The sequence below is a fragment of the Lotus japonicus genome, chromosome 4 (assembly GCF_012489685.1).
Source record: "Lotus japonicus ecotype B-129 chromosome 4, LjGifu_v1.2".
Lineage (NCBI taxonomy): Eukaryota > Viridiplantae > Streptophyta > Magnoliopsida > Fabales > Fabaceae > Lotus > Lotus japonicus.
The window spans coordinates 25,104,297-25,120,388 of NC_080044.1; positions in this window are offsets into that span (position 1 = coordinate 25,104,297).

The window sequence follows — 16,092 nt, forward strand, 5'->3', positions numbered from 1 at the left end:
TCATTGTCCTATTCCTTGTTGTTGCCTTGCCTTTCCTTTTGAGTAACTTCCGAGCTTTTCCTTTTCCCCTACAATGTCCCCCAAACCTCAAAACGCATCTTCTTCCCACAACCCTCCTCGGCAGGAGGCTACACCTGACTCCACCACTGTCGGTGTACTTCCCCATGAGAACTCACAGGTTGCCGCCTTTCGTCTGAGAACCTTTGAGACCCTCCCGACTCCTGTTTAGGTAGCCCTTCCTCAGGCGGTGATTGACCAGCCCTCAGAGTACACCATGTAAGATCAAGTTTTGATCTAGTAGTACAACTCTATGTTTTGATGATTACATGTTAACTATTGTGTATGAACAATTATGGTACTCTAACGTTGTTTTCTGAGTGTTCTAATAACAGGCCATGACTCTGGTCTTATTTCACATAATTCAGAAGCACAATGCTCAAAGACTAACCTCCGCAACGCTTTCGCACTTACTATGTTCAATCTGAACAGTAGATTAAGCTTCAGAGGATCTGAAGATTATAAAGCTCTGATATGGATTCAGCTCTGAAGGATCAGAAGCTCTGAAGGATCAGAAGCTTTGAAGGTCCAGAAGCTGAGTAGTGAAGATTCTGAAGTCCAAGATTAAGCTGGCTCTGAAGACCAAGTACTTCTCCTCTGAGTCCAGAAGAAGAAGGTACAAAGGTCAGAGGATCCAAGCTTCCTTCTGACTCTGATCACCAAGCTTCAAAAGTTCCAATATGAAGCATCACTCTGATCAGAAGTCAACTAGGATAAAGGTCATGTCACTATCCGAAGTACAAAAGCAATTGTACCATTCTTGACGACCTTACCTAACTTATTCAGCCACAGCAGAACCTGGAAAACCCAGATCTGCCCTCCAACGGTAGCATTCCATGCAAACTTCCAAACCTAATTCCTTGGAGTATATAAAGAGGCTGAAGATCAAAAATGCCATTTGAAAAAACCTTGTTGAAGCTCACGCGAAAATCAAATATTCTTTCAAAGCAATCTTTCTTCATATTGTACTAATTGTGTTTATTATTAGCTTTTTAAGAAGCATTTTTGTGTAAACCTAAACCTTCAAACAGTTGTTTGATTTTCCTTAAGGAGACCAAGGTTGGTCGGATCCTTGAGAAGACTAAGAGAGTGAATCTTAGTGATAGCTAAGTCAATGTATTGTTAGTCACTTTGCAGGTAGCAAGTGCAGTTGTAACAAACTCTGATTAGTGGATTGCCTTCATTCTAAGAAGGAAGAAATCACCTTAACGGGTGGACTGGATTAGCTTGAGGGATTTATCAAGTGAACCAGGATAAAATCATTGTGTGCTTTTCTTAACTCTTATCTTAGCACTTTTATCTTTGGTTGTTGAAGAGATTTGCTTAAATCTTAAGTGGATTGAGTTTTAGATTTAAAACGCTATTCAAACCCCCCCCCCCTTTCTATCGTTTTTCATACCTTCACAACTATCACAAACAACAAGATGTTGTTTGAATAGAACAACCAACTGCACAGTAGCAAGAAGCTACCAAACCACGCTACCAAACCACAATAGAAGAAAGCGATAAAGAAGCTACCAAACCAGAGATAACCATATGCTACTAATTACTCCCCCTTATTAGCATAATTTGGCAAAGGTAGTCATAACTAGGGGTGAGCAACAATATTCGAACCGACCCATACCCGATAAAACCGAATCAATTTTCGTCATTACGAGCGAGTCGGGTCGGATTTCGGTTTGTTCCGGAGTGAAGAAACAGATAGAAACGGTTGTAACCGGTCGGTTTCGGGTGGGCAAAATTCGAACCATCGGAACTCGAACCGACCCGAGCTATTGATTATTTCATTTGCACGTGATGTGCCAGCTTTATTTTGACTGTCACACGGCTGTGACTATGATCATTGATCAGTGTGATAAAGTGATGAGACTTGAGAGCTAGCAACTTTTGTCTGCAGCAAGCTACATATAGCTTTTTTTTTTTATTATACTAGCCTTTCACGTGACTTTGCAAAGAAATAAAAAGTAAAAGAGGTATTGAAAATAATCAAACACTTATCTACTTCACATTTAGCCTTTTGTTTTGCTGCAATCACTTTGTCTTCTTCAGTTCTTCTGTTCTTCACATCAACTTTTCCTTGTCCTTCTCTTGCTCTTCTTCTCCGGCACGCTCCCACTCTGGTCCACCGCCATTCTTCTCCTTCTTCCCCCTTCATCTTCCTGGCCACACTCATTCTTCCCTTCAGACTCTATTTTAAATCTTGCCTCATCTAGAGAACACCACTGTTAGTCCTTCCCTGAACAAAAAACCTTGCAAGATGAGATATTTACGGTTTCTAGTGGTGGTAACACTGTGACGACCACCGCTACCTCGTCCTAGACATGGAACGAAAGCTCTCTACGAAGCTCCACAATACCCGTCCTAACCGACCCACACAACCCGCTCATCGATTCAACCCGCACCCGAGATACACGAGGCTTCCATCGGTCGAAAACAGTTTGATATATATGTGATTCAAACCCGCTCAGACTCGGTATGTTTCACCCGAAACCGACCCTAACCGACCCATGCTCAGCCCTAGTCATAACAGAATAACATCCAAGTCCTTACCAGAGCTATCCACAGAAGTCATCAGCACCATGTTCAAGAATTATACAGACCAGGAGCAAATAAAGAGAGCACATAGCCACACAGGGCTCAAATACATTCAAAAGAAAAAGAACAAATCAAAGAGATGTGCTCTGAGTTGCATAACTCTCAGAACCAGTCACATCCTCTTCATCTTCATCTTCATTGTCTTCCTCTTCTTCTTCCTCTACATCATCCTCAGTCTCAGCATCTTCTTCTTCATCAGCAGCAGCGTCAGCTTCCTCTTCTTCACTTTCTTCTTCAGCAGCAGTTGTTGCAACATCTGACATAGCCTTGATGAGTTGATCAACATTGAATTTTCTAAACTTGCAAGCCTGAATAGTGTCACCAAGAGACTTGGAGACAACCTTCAACTCAACCAAGATGTCTTCCTTGCTAAAACAAACTGCCTTAGTGCCACTGGCACTGGCAGTTCCCTTTGCTGCAGAGAGCACAATGTCTGGAACATGTGTCCCAGCAAACAACCGGTAATCAAACTTGAGAGGCAGGGGCTTCTTACCTTGAAACTCATCAGCCCTCACAATAGTAGGTTGTTGATGTGCAATGATCTCTGGGAGAAGACAAGGAAACAGAATAGGCAGCTTCACAACATATGATCCAGCATGCTTGAGAGTCTGCTCAAAAACCAGCTTTCCAAAATCAAACTCACCCTAGTTCCAACCAAATAAAGCATTCTGGCCAGAGGTGGAGACACACAAGACAAGTGATTGGTGGCCATTCAATTGGCAGTACTAATCTTGTAGAGAACAACATATTTGGCAGTAAGCTTCCCAGATGGAAGCAATCCCTTCTTAGGCCACTTCCTGACCAACTTCCTAGTAAGGGTTGTAGCAACCCTATTCAAATTAGGCTCCCCCTGAGCCACAGCAACAGGGCTTCTGCCAAAAAACTCATTGATCACTTCAGGAGAGAAGTTGATGCACTTCCCCCTCACTAACACCTTCCTGTACTCAACACTGGAAGCATCATCACAATCACCAGGGATGTTCACAATGAACTCCCTAACATGCTTGTCAAAACATCTGCCAAGATCCTTGACAGTCTTCATCAAGCCAGCAACAGAGATAACCTCCATGATTTCCTTGAGTTCCAAGGCATCTTCATGTAGTTCCCTTTCAATTGCAAGTCTCCTTTGAACCACATACTTCCATCTCTGAGCAGTGTCTGGAAAATGAAAGGACACATTGACCACAGGAGCATCAGGAACATTAACAGGAATCCTCTTACCTTTCATTCTTTTTCTGGCTGTGGTCGAGATGTCTAGAACATCTTGTCTGACATCTGGCTCAGAATCAGAATCTGACACATGCATTCTTTTTCTTCCTGGAGAGGGTTCAATCTTCTTTTCTTTCTTTTTCTTCTTCTCAGGAATTTGTACCTGAGAGCTTTTGTAGGTCTTGGGTGTCTTGTTCATTGGATCCTCCTTCTTCTTGCTTCTCTTCTCTGCATCCTTCTTGCTTGCAGATCTGGTTGCCTTGGTAATAGAAGTTGGAGTCTTCTTGATCAGTATTTCATCATCAAAGTCATCTTCTTCTTCTGAAACCATCACCATCTTCTTTTCCTTTCTTGGAAGAGGAAATTGGGGTCTTCTGGACAGAAACCTCCACAGATGGAGTTTCTTCACTGGCAGTTTCAACCTTCTCGTCTTCCTTCTCATCACCAGAAGTGAGACCTTTTTCTTCAAAACCAGAGGGAGGAGTATCTTTTTCAACATCTGGTTTGACACTAGAACCAACTGCAGCATTGGCCAATTTTTCAAGGTAGTTTTCAACAACTTGATCAACTTGATCATCTGGGATGATTTTGGGTTGATCATCACTGGGATTTTCAACAGAGTCGTCAGAGAGACTCACAATAGGAGAAGCTTCTCCCTTTTTGTTCTTCTTCTTTGTCACAGAGGTCTTGATTCTTGAACCTCGTGTTCTTGATGAGGGACCGGAGGATTGATTTGAAGCCATTGCAGCGTTTGATCGAGTAACCCTAACAGGTGTTGAAGCAGATGAAGTGACTCCCATGAGTTTCACTCCATGTTCATTGGTAACAAATTTCGGACCAGCGGCTTTCTTCTTTCCAGAATTGTGAGACATGGTGCAAGTGAATTGAAGGAAGAATGAAAAATAACCGTTACAGGGTTTGCACTCGAATGAAAGAGAATAATCATGTTTCTTGAACAAATGCACAAACCAGTTTGTGACTTCCAACATGCGATCATGGGTGGTTAAATAGAGATCAATATAGCCGCTGCTTGTGACATGTGTCATTAACTGCAATAAGTCAGTTAACACCCAAATCCCTAACTTCCTTTTTAACTTCTCTAACTTGGCCATAATTTTAGCATAAATATCTGACAATAAAAGGCTATTTTCCATGTGTTTCACCAAGATCTCTTTTACCACTAACCTTTCAACATAGTAGTTATTAGTGTGCTCGCTTCTGTCATGTTGATGCAGATCATTGAAAAAGCTGAACCCCTTCAGGTAGTCATGGCACAATGTTATAACATTAGTCTTGACATTGTGTTTTGACATACGATTCTTGCTCATACCCCTGATTTGCCCAAGTTCAAGAACAATGTAATTCCTCTCAGTATTTAACCCAGAAATCCATTTTTGCCATCTGCTAGACCATGATCTATCAATCTTTTTCCACAACAACCATTCTTCTGTAGCTTTAACAAGATAGATCTTCTTCAACACTCCATATGCCTCAGATTTTAGTATACCCTTTGATCTTCTTGAAATCAGTCTTTCAACCTTGCTGCTATACAAACCTTGACAGCTATTTCCCTTACTTATTACCTTGATCAATTCTTCATGAAATAGCAACGATGTTCTTCTCTGTGTAGTATTTTCCAGATAAGCATCCTTGTTCAAGATACTGACACATTTGTTCTGAGTCACAATCAAAGTGTTCTTCATATGTTTCATACCTTGTTCTGACATATGGTCTGACAACCATGTTTCTGCACTCTTTTCATCAAATATCTGTGAAAAAGCCAACCTCCCTGTAACTGTCAAGACAAGTGAGATTATGTCAGTTCTATTGTACCCCTTAATTAGTACCTTGTTAATTCTTCCACACACGGTTCTTGGATCTTGAATCAATTCATCAGAGCCCCTTTGCAACTTGTGAGCTTTCTTTGAAGGATCATTAATCTCATTTAACTTGACAGGACTCAGTATTTCCTGTGTGAATTCTGCTCAGTCACCATCTGAAAAAGTTTTCTTGGAGCTTCTTGACATGAGGCATCTATTTGCACAATTTTCTTTAGATTTTTTCTTTTCAAGAAATTGCAGCATTCTGATGAAAGGAGCTTCCATCTGAGTCCATCTATTCTCACTCTCCTCATCTGATTCACAGGTTGTCATAATGCTTGTAAGAACTGGATCTTCATCAACTGAAATCAACTTGTTTTCACCTCTTTGTACAACCCTTGTATCCTCTTCCTCTTTCTCTGAGTCCACCCTTCTCTTTCGCCTGTTTGCTTCTCTGGAAATGATCTTTTTCATGAGCTTCCTGAATTTTGCATCTTCAGCCTTGCTAGTCAGATATCCTGAAGGCATGTATTTGTAATGAGAACACCACTTGTAGCAATCATCCTTTGTTCTCTCACCTTTCATCACAATTTCATCTGTTGCATTTGTTACTTGACATCCATACTTGCTGAAAGTCACATTCAAATCCAAATCACAAATTTGGCTTATACTGATTAAGTTTGCTGTCAACCCTTCTCCAAGAAATACTTCACTAAGTTCAGGTGAAATTCTACTGTCAAGTTTTCCAGATCCTATGATTTTTCCTTTGACTCCACCACCAAAAGTTACATCTCCTGCAGCATGTGGTTTTAAATTAGCAAAATACTTTTCTATACCTGTCATATGTCTGGAACATCCACTGTCAAAGTACCAATCTTCTTTCAATGAGACTTCCACAGAGGTAGAGCCAACAAATGCAGTCAAATTGCTTTTAGGCCTCCATTCTTTCTTCTTTGATTTGTAATTCCCAGACTGAGATGTCTTAGCCTTTGGATATCCATGTAACCTATAACAATGTGATCTGATGTGACCATGTTTTCCACAGTGATTACATTTCCATCCTGAATTCCCTTTCTTCTGAACATGAGATGTCTGTGGATACACATGTTTGACCCCATGTTGAGACAATTGGTTTGACATGTGAAATTCAGATTTCCTCTCAGCAGGTACAAACTGATGAGTTGTCTTTTTGAAATCATTAGTTGTGGAATCACTCTCATATCCCAACCCTTTCAGGTCTTTGGTTGTCTTTCCTGATTCTAGCATCAAATCAAACATATCAGTACCATTATTTAACATGCGTATAGATTTGATCATACCTTCAATTTTGGATTTCATAACAGACACTTCCTCCTGAAGATTATCATTGATACTGAGAAGATCTTGCTTTTCTTTTCGTAGTTTCTTCACAGTACTATTCAGCTTCTTACCATAGTCACAAGCTTCATGCCACTTTTTTCAGTAAGTTCTCATAGTTTTCAGCTAGTTCTCCTCCTGAGACATCCTCATCACTGGAATCCACCTATGAGTTACACTTCACCGTGAATCCCATTACAGGATTTTCACTTTCATCTTCTGAGTCATCATCAGACCAGGTAGCCACCATTCCTCTACCTTGCTTCTTTAGAAAAGTAGCACATTCAGATCTAATGTGGCCATAACCTTCACACTCATGACATTGCACTCATTTTGCTTTGTTAGACTTGTCTTCTTCCTTGTTCTTCAGTGCATTCCCTGAGTTCTTGATGATGTCAGGCCTTTTGTCTGAGACATTTGGTCTGGCTCTTCTGTCAAACTTTCTCATGACCTTCTTGAACTTCCTACCAAGCAAGGCTATAGCTTCTGACAAATTTTCATCTGGATCTTTGTCACTTTGATCTTCATCCATATTAGACACAAAAGCAATTCTCTTGCCTATCATTTAGAGACATTTCAAAAGTTTGTAGTGATCCAATAAGTTCATCCACTTTGATGCTACTGATATCTTGTGCCTCATCAATGGCAGTAACTTTCATGTAAAATTTGTTGGGCAATGACCTGAGAATTTTTCTGACAAGCTTCTCATCTGACATAGGTTCTCCCAGAGCAAAAGAAGCATTAGCAATATCACGTACACGTATGTGAAACTCAGAGATTGTTTCTTCCTCCTTCATCTTGAGATTTTCAAACTGAGTAGTTAGCAGTTGAAGTCTTGACAGGCGAACTCTAGTTGTACCTTCATGAGCAACCTTGAGAATCTCCCAAGCATCCTTAGCAACAATGCAAGTATGAGTCAGCCTGAACATGTTTTTGTCCACACCATTGAAAATAGCATTAAGAGCCTTAGAGTTTGCAGCAGCTTCTTCATCTTCTGTCTTGCTCCAGTTCACTTCAGATTTGAGTTCAGTAGTAGAAGTTCCTTCTTTGGTTTGTACTGGATGAGTCCACCCTTTGAGCACTGACTTGTACACCTTTCCATCATCAATAGATCTGAGAAATGCAACCATTCGAGCCTTCCAGTAGTCATAATTTGTTCCGTCAAGCATAGGTGGCATGTGAATTGAACCCACCTCCTTGCCGTTGTCCATGATACCAGAAAAGTAAATCCTTGGAGCTCACCCAATCAGAACAGGGTGCCTACTCTGATGCCAGTTGAAATTCTGGCACACGCGGACAGATGTTCTACCAGATGTCTAAGACATCTTATACAACATGATACAAAACAGTGAATTGAATATGTAATATAAAGAACATAAACAGAGACAAGACACAAGGGATTGTTAACCCAGTTCGGTGCAAAATCACCTACGTCTTGAGGGTTTTCACCCAAGAGAAAGATAATCCACTATTCAGAGAAATTGTACACAAAAGGTCTTAACTGAACTTCCACAGTTCACAGCCTTTTCTACCTATCTCTACAAGTGATTATTACTTAGTCCTCCCCCTAAGTATGAAAGCCCCTCTCACTTTCTCTCAATCACTGCCACAGTGATTCAAAAGCTCAAAACAAGAGCAAAGACAGATCTCATGATCAAACAACAAAAACACAACTCTCAGCAAAAGAATCAACACATGAATATGCTGAGAGAACAACAAGTGTGAACACAGACAAGAGTAAACCTTAGTTTTACTCAACAGAAGCTATCTACCTAAACACTAGGTTTCGGTCTTCATATATAGCAGTCATCCAGGCCTTGTCTTCGAGGGGCTTGGACGAGCAAAGATCCACACAACACGCAGGGAGTTACCAGGAAACAAATCTGCAGAAAAGTCTTCAATAAAAAGTTTCCTTTTCCAGAAATAAAACTCCCACAAAATCCTCAGATCATATCATTGAAACCGATTTGATCACATAGAATATAATCCTTGAACAGCGCATAGAAGCTTCTGAAGGTATGAAAAACGATAGAAAGGGGGGGTTTGAATAGCGTTTTAAAACTAAAACTCGACCCACTTAAGATTTAATTAAATCTCTTCAACCACCAAAGATAAAAATGCTAAGATAAGGGTAAAGGAAAGCACACAAATGATTTTATCCTGGTTCACTTGATAAATCCCTCAAGCTAATCCAGTCCACCCGTTAAGGTGATTTCTTCCTTCTTAGAATGAAGGCAATCCACTAATCAGAGTTTGTTACAACTGCACTTGCTACCTGCAAAGTGACTAACAATACACTGACTTAGCTATCACTAAGATTCACTCTCTTAGTCTTCTCTAGGATCCGACCAACCTTGGTCTCCTAAAGGAAAATCAAACAACTGTTTGAAGGTTTGGGTTTACAAAGAAATGCTTCTTAGAAAGCTAATAGTAAACACAATTAATACAATGTGAAGAAAGAATGCTTTGAGAGAATATTTGATTTTCGCGTGAGCTTCTACAAAGTTTCTTCTAAACGGCATCTTTCATCTTCAGCCTCTTTATATACTCCAAGGAATTAGGTTTGGAAGTTTGCATGGAATGCTACCGTTGGAGGGCAGATCTGGGTTTTCCAGGTTCTGCTGTGGCTGAATAAGTTAGGTAAGGTCGTCAGGAATGGTACAATTGCTTTTGTACTTTGGATAGTGACATGACCTTTATCCTAGTTGACTTCTGATCAGAGTGATGCTTCATATTGGAACTTGTGAAGCTTGGTGATCAGAGTCAGAAGGAAGCTTGGATCCTCTGACCTTTGTACTTTCTGCTTCTGGACTCAGAAGAGAAGTACTTGGTCTTCAGAGCCAGCTTACTCTTGGACTTCAGAATCTTCACTACTCAGCTTCTGGACTTTCAGAGCTTCTGATCCTTCAGAGCGTCTGATCCTTCATAGCTTCTGATCCTTTAGAGCTTGTGATCCTTCAGAGCTCCTAGTGAGCTGAACCCATATCATAGCTTTATGATCTTCAGATCTTCTGAAGCTTGATCTACTGTTCAGATTGAACATAGTACGTGCGAAAGCGTTGCAGAGGTTACTCTTAGAGCATTGTGCTTCTGAATTATGTGAAATAAGACCAGAGTCATGGCATGTCATTAGAACACTCAGAAAACAACGTTAGAGTACCATAATTGTTCATACATAATAGTTAACATGTAATCATCAAAACATAGAGTTGTACTACTAGATCAAAACTTGATCTTACAATCTCCCCCTTTTTGATGATGACAAAACCAAGTATTTTGATGAACAATTCTTAAACAATAAACTGAATTCACTCAGAGTTTAGAGAATAGAGGTAAACTTATCCTGAGGTGAATGGTTTATTTTGTTCATTTTGAATCCAAGTCACAGTTTGATTCTGAGCTTAGCTCCCCCTGAGTCTAAGACTTAATGAAGACATTAGTAATATCCAGATTCAGAGCTAAATAATAGAAGAGTTCAGAGTGAGAATTTATGACATAGATAACATGTGAATATCAGAGCGCATAAATATTCAGAGTCAGTGTAAGACCCAAGTTTTTAAGCCTATGCTAAGTGAATAAAATCCTATTCACGATTAGGGTTGATGTATCGTGAAGGGAAACCTGAACTAGAGTTTACCAAACGAAATAAATATATGAAGGAGAAAGTTCAGGAAAAGTCTGAGGATCGTACCGAAGTCGATAAAAGTTATAGCACGATCGTTATACGCTTAAACCTAGGTCAGAAACCCTAGTATATAGCTAGTTTTCACTTTTAGGCACGATGGAAGTTAATTCCAAAAATCTTCAGAGAAATGTTAGAACTTCTCTTTTTCCATATACCACAATTGTTTCGAGGCGAAACTCTAGGATCTACGAACGTCCGATTCCAATCATCGGAAGTTTGCCGAAAATGAAACCCTGGTATTTCAAAACCCTAGAATCACCCGACTATGGGGACTTTATCTATTCAGAGCTTCAAATGAATATTCTACACGCGTACACCCATTTCTCTTGATGATTTCAATCTTTCTTCAGAAGGAAGTTTTCTATTCCGACATTTGATGCAAAAAGCAACTTATCGGGTAAAATAGTTTTATACCGACTATGCATTAGTGGCCAAAAATACAAGGAGACCTCTTTATAGTTTTGGAATTCTTTTGCCAAAACATATCTATTAATTCACGGAGAATGACGCCGGAAAAATCAGATTCGCGAAACTTTCATTTTCCCGCGAATTTCCATCTTCTATATATAGCAAACAAGTGAGAAAAAAACACAAAACTCCTCCATTTTCTCTCCTCAAGGCCGCGAGCTTCACCAAGGAAGAAGGAAGAAGAATTTTCTTCATTACTTGCTTGATCGTTGATCCGTTAGTTGCTGCTTCAAGGTTTCGAGGTATAGTCGCTAATCCTTACCTCTGATCGCTTTTTCCATAGCTTTTCTGTAGACTTTTCTGAGCTGATAGTTTATGGGTTTTTGCAAAACTATCCTGAATATTTCATTTCTGATTCTAAACCTCTTCCTTATGTGCCCAAGATCACTTCTGCCGGGTTAGATTTTCCGTTATGTCGCCGGAATTCCGCCGGAATCAATTTTAGCCTAAAATACCCATTTTTGGAGTTTTTGAAGTAAAGCTTCAACCTTTAGGCTGAAAACTATCGCCTTAGCTTAGTGCTAGTAGGATTAGTTGTCATAAACGTCGTTGGTGACGTCCCTGCAAAATTTGGTTTTTGGGATTTCAGTTTTGAAATTTCTAAGTTAAAAATCATGACCAAAATACCCCTGCGACAGTTTTTGATCCGATAATTTTTCCGAGTTCAGAATACCCTTAGTTACGGCTAATGATAGCATAGGAACCAAGTTTGATCGAAGAAAAATCGAGTCCCCTAATTACGTAAAGTGGCCGAACCTATTAAGGGGGGAGGAGGAAATTTCCTTTTCCGAAAACTTGTCCTTTCGCGCTAGATTATCGTACCTTAGAGTATAGATTACTTCGAGTAACCTTAGTAAGTATCGATAGCTTAGTTTTCGATAGATTCTGATAGTATTTCTGTGGTTTTGCTCTAAAGGTGATTTTGAGGAATTCCCAGAGGAGCAAGCCTTTGATTGTGAACAAGTGTTAGGAGATCGTCCTGGAGAATCTACAGGTGAGGGCTTCTCACTGAATCTCTAGTTAATGCTTAGGGTCGATGTTTTCGACATTGTTTACTGTTTATGCACTGGATTGTGTGTGATTGGAAAATGTTTTCTGAGGCTTCGGCTGACAATGTAGATGATTCATCTACTGAATGTTTTTGAGATTGACTTACATGCTATGTGCTATGTGGGTAATCTAGGATGTGTGGTGCATGCTTTATATGCTAAGTGCTATGTGGTTATTGCTTAATATGTTGATATATGGCATGTTGATTGATTGTGCTGAGTTATTTATGGTTATGCAATGAAATCTGAGTTTCTGAAAAGTGAGAATAGCGGGCAGGTCATGCCGATTTTATTTTGAGAGTTTTGAGAAAGCTTGATAGGACGAATGAGATTCGGGCCTTGTTAGGATGTTTATGGATCGAGACATTCTCTGGAGTCATTTGGGGATTAGGAGATCCCGAGAACTGATAGGATTTGCGATAAGACTAAAAGGATATTATTTTGAAAAGAAAACCCATAAGACATTAAACTACCTCTAAATCCTTAATTATTGATAATAAACTCGAAAGGAAGGCGTGGAAGTCAAATCTTAGTTTTGGAAAACGAGAAGTGTCGTCGGATCCAAGTGTCGAGGAAGTTGAGGAGTGTTGAGTATGTTGATGCTCTTGTGCTGTTGGAGCAGCTATGTGTTGTTGGGCTATCCTGGGGATAAGTCCGGGAAACCGTTAGTTTCCGAGAGTGTGATACTCTGTGCTCGTTGAGCAGTTGTGACCATCGGATTGAGATGAGTCGGATGATTTGGATATCATCATGAGTACCCTGTTGATGTGAAGAAGTGTCTTTTGTCGCAGAATCGACTTTACCTTAGGGTAAGCTTTTAGAGACATTAATTTAGCTAGAACACGTGGCGACGTGTCGAGTGAGGTCGGAGACGTTGTTTGGCTAATCACTGCATTGCATGCACTCATTAAGTGGTTTAAACACGGCGAGATACCGGACCACGGTGGATTCCAAAATTGGTTATAAGACCAGGATTTCCGCGTAAGAGCACTGCTAGGTGACTCTTAGTAGCAGACCGAAATGGCAGACCTACGGGTTATGGCTGATCTGGCTACCTTGGTTTGGTGTAAGAGACACGCGGGCAGAATGGTCCCACCGTTGCTGGTGCTAGGATTGATCCGGTTGATGTCCATCCCAGAGGCACGCGAGCAGAATGGTCCCACCGTTGCTGGTGCTAGGATTGACTCGTTTGATGTCCATACCTATGTTTGGTGTAAGAGGCACTCGGGCAGAATGGTCCCACCGTTGCTGGTGCTAGGATTGATCCGTTTGATGTCCATCCGTTCCGGATTGCATATTGGTTGACTGGGTTAACCTGCATATCATTTCATGCAACATGCATACTGACTTAGTTGTTGAGTGTGTTTGATACTTGTTAATTCTACTTGAGGCATGTTAACTGTGATTTATTGCTGTTTACATTCATTGTGAAATATACAACCCTAGGATGTAATCCCTAGTTATAAGCCTAAGTGGCTAATCTTTTATCGGTATCTATTGGTGGTATTATTTATATAATTCTTTGGAGTTGACCCTCGCGTCTTCTGTGTGTGCTTTGGCGAACAAACGCCCTTTGTCAGATGTCTTCGGCGGGCTGATTCATGATGGTTCATCCTTCGGGAGGAACTAGGGTTGAGATGCTGGAACAGGAGCGCATCGCGGTAGCGAGAGGAGGACGAATGGTGTACATAGAGTAGGTCGTTCTGGATTTCGAATTCGGACGACGATCATGCTAGCATGTAGGTTTTAGTGCTGGTGTGAGCTCCTCAAGATGGGATTAGTGTAGGAGTAGAGTCTTAGCTCTGAACATCATTTGTTTTCTTTGGGAACAGGGTAGTTTCCCACCTATAGCTTTTTGTGTGGTTTCTTTACGGGAATCACAGAGAGTTGGTTGGACATAGGAGATCTTGTTTCAGGCCGATGGGCCAGCTCATTCTCAGTTTTGAGGGATGGTGTTGCGGACACTTCACCCTTTTCATTTGGTTTGTATATATTGCCTACGGGCGTTACACTTTTCTTTCCGTCACTGGAGGTTTACTCGTGACGAGGTTGCTACTTACAGCGGGGGCTGTTTATATATTGTATATTAGTTTTATTGTTTTTCGCATTTGGGTTTCATTTAATTCAGTCTTGTCTTAGTTATTATCGAAAGAAAAAAAATATTCACGTTTTTCCGCATTAAGTTTACTTTTGGTTACTAAAGTGACGCCACCGAAATCGGGGTGTTACAGTCAGGAGCAAGGTAAAATTATCAGAGTCAACCAATATAGCATATGATCACTACAGAGGAAGTGAAAATGTATTCCTTGCAAATGCCCACAGACAGATCCATGGTCATAAAGAGCGGAACTCTTAAATTCTCCAAAAGAAAAAGAAATCACACTAACACAGCTTACACATCAAAAACTGGTTGTATACTCCCCCTTTTTGTCATAAGCAAAAAGCACGGGGTGTGAAAAACTTAGCTTGAAGTACAAAGTACTCCCCCTTAGAAAAGGTCTAAGTGTAAAAAGATGGAGAAAATAATAAGAAATTAAAGAAAAAGTTTTTAATTAATGCATATGCAGAAGATTAAATGAATGAGTGGAACGTTTACCACCAGCCAAGGAGTTAAAGGTAAATATCTGTTACCAATAAACAATCCTCGAGAAACTGCTTCAGCATTAACTTCTGTAGACTAAACTTAGCTTATAAATAGCGGTTAAAGCATAACAGTCTTCACATCTCGTTTTCACTTGAACTTAAAATTTCAATGGCATCCTTCATAGCATGCATCGAGCAATTGAGGAAGAAGGCCTTTGATGAAGATCTCTTCATCAATGTGCGCCATCCAGAGGAACCGAGCGTCTATAGTCTGACAAACCGGCTATTAGGCATGAGCCTGAGTCCAGAAATGGACAACAACCTCAGAGGCTTCCTCAGATTCGTGGAGGAAATGCAAGTATTCTTCCAGAAGGAGCTGGAGCTTTATGAGGAGATCAGAGCAACAGAGGCGACTCTGGAGGCGGTGGCGGAGGGTCCTGAGAGGCAGGAGCTGCGCCAGAGCTTAGTCCTCTTAGAACATAGGCAACATCATCTGGAGCTTGAGAAAGTAGCGATGCGTAGGCAATGTAGAGTATTAAGGAAAAGTCCTCCTTTTTAAATGTATCAATGCATAGCATGAATTATCTATCTTATTAATAAATGAGAAACTTGTTTGTTGATTAATGTGTATGAGTGAAAATTAAATAATGATAAACAAGAATTATGCAAGAATATATAGAAACGATAATGGAATAAGAAAACCAGAGTTAAACGCGAAAACATAGTAACATAGTAGAAAAGCAGGATAAAGAGAGTTCCTAAAAACTAAGGTTTGGGTGTCCTCTTCAAAAGTTCTGTGCACATCTCTTTCAGACTCTGAAGAAGAGCTTCATGAGAATCAAGCCTTTGTTCAATCAAATCAAGTCTTGAGTCAAGCATCCAAGTGCAAAGACGATCCCAATCTTTAGCAACCAAGTGTGGTTTCTCACTGAGGTCAGTGCAACCTTGCACATTGCGAACCCTTAAAGATGCTTCATGATTAAATGAGTTGATGCAATCTAGCAGGGTTGTTGGTTTGGGTTGGGCATAGGGAACAATGAAAAGATGGGTTTCAGATGAAGAGGGATGATTGCTACTTGTAGCTTCAGAAACACCATGAGGAGAACCAATTTGCACAGATTGGGGTTCAGAGTGATTGGTCTCAGGGTTTTGATGAGAAACTTCAGTCTCAGGATTTGGAGATTGGTCAAAGACAGAGTTTTCATTTTGAGGTGGAGGAGAAAGATGACGAGGTGGTCGTACTGCAGACAAAGGGACAACATGGATTGGA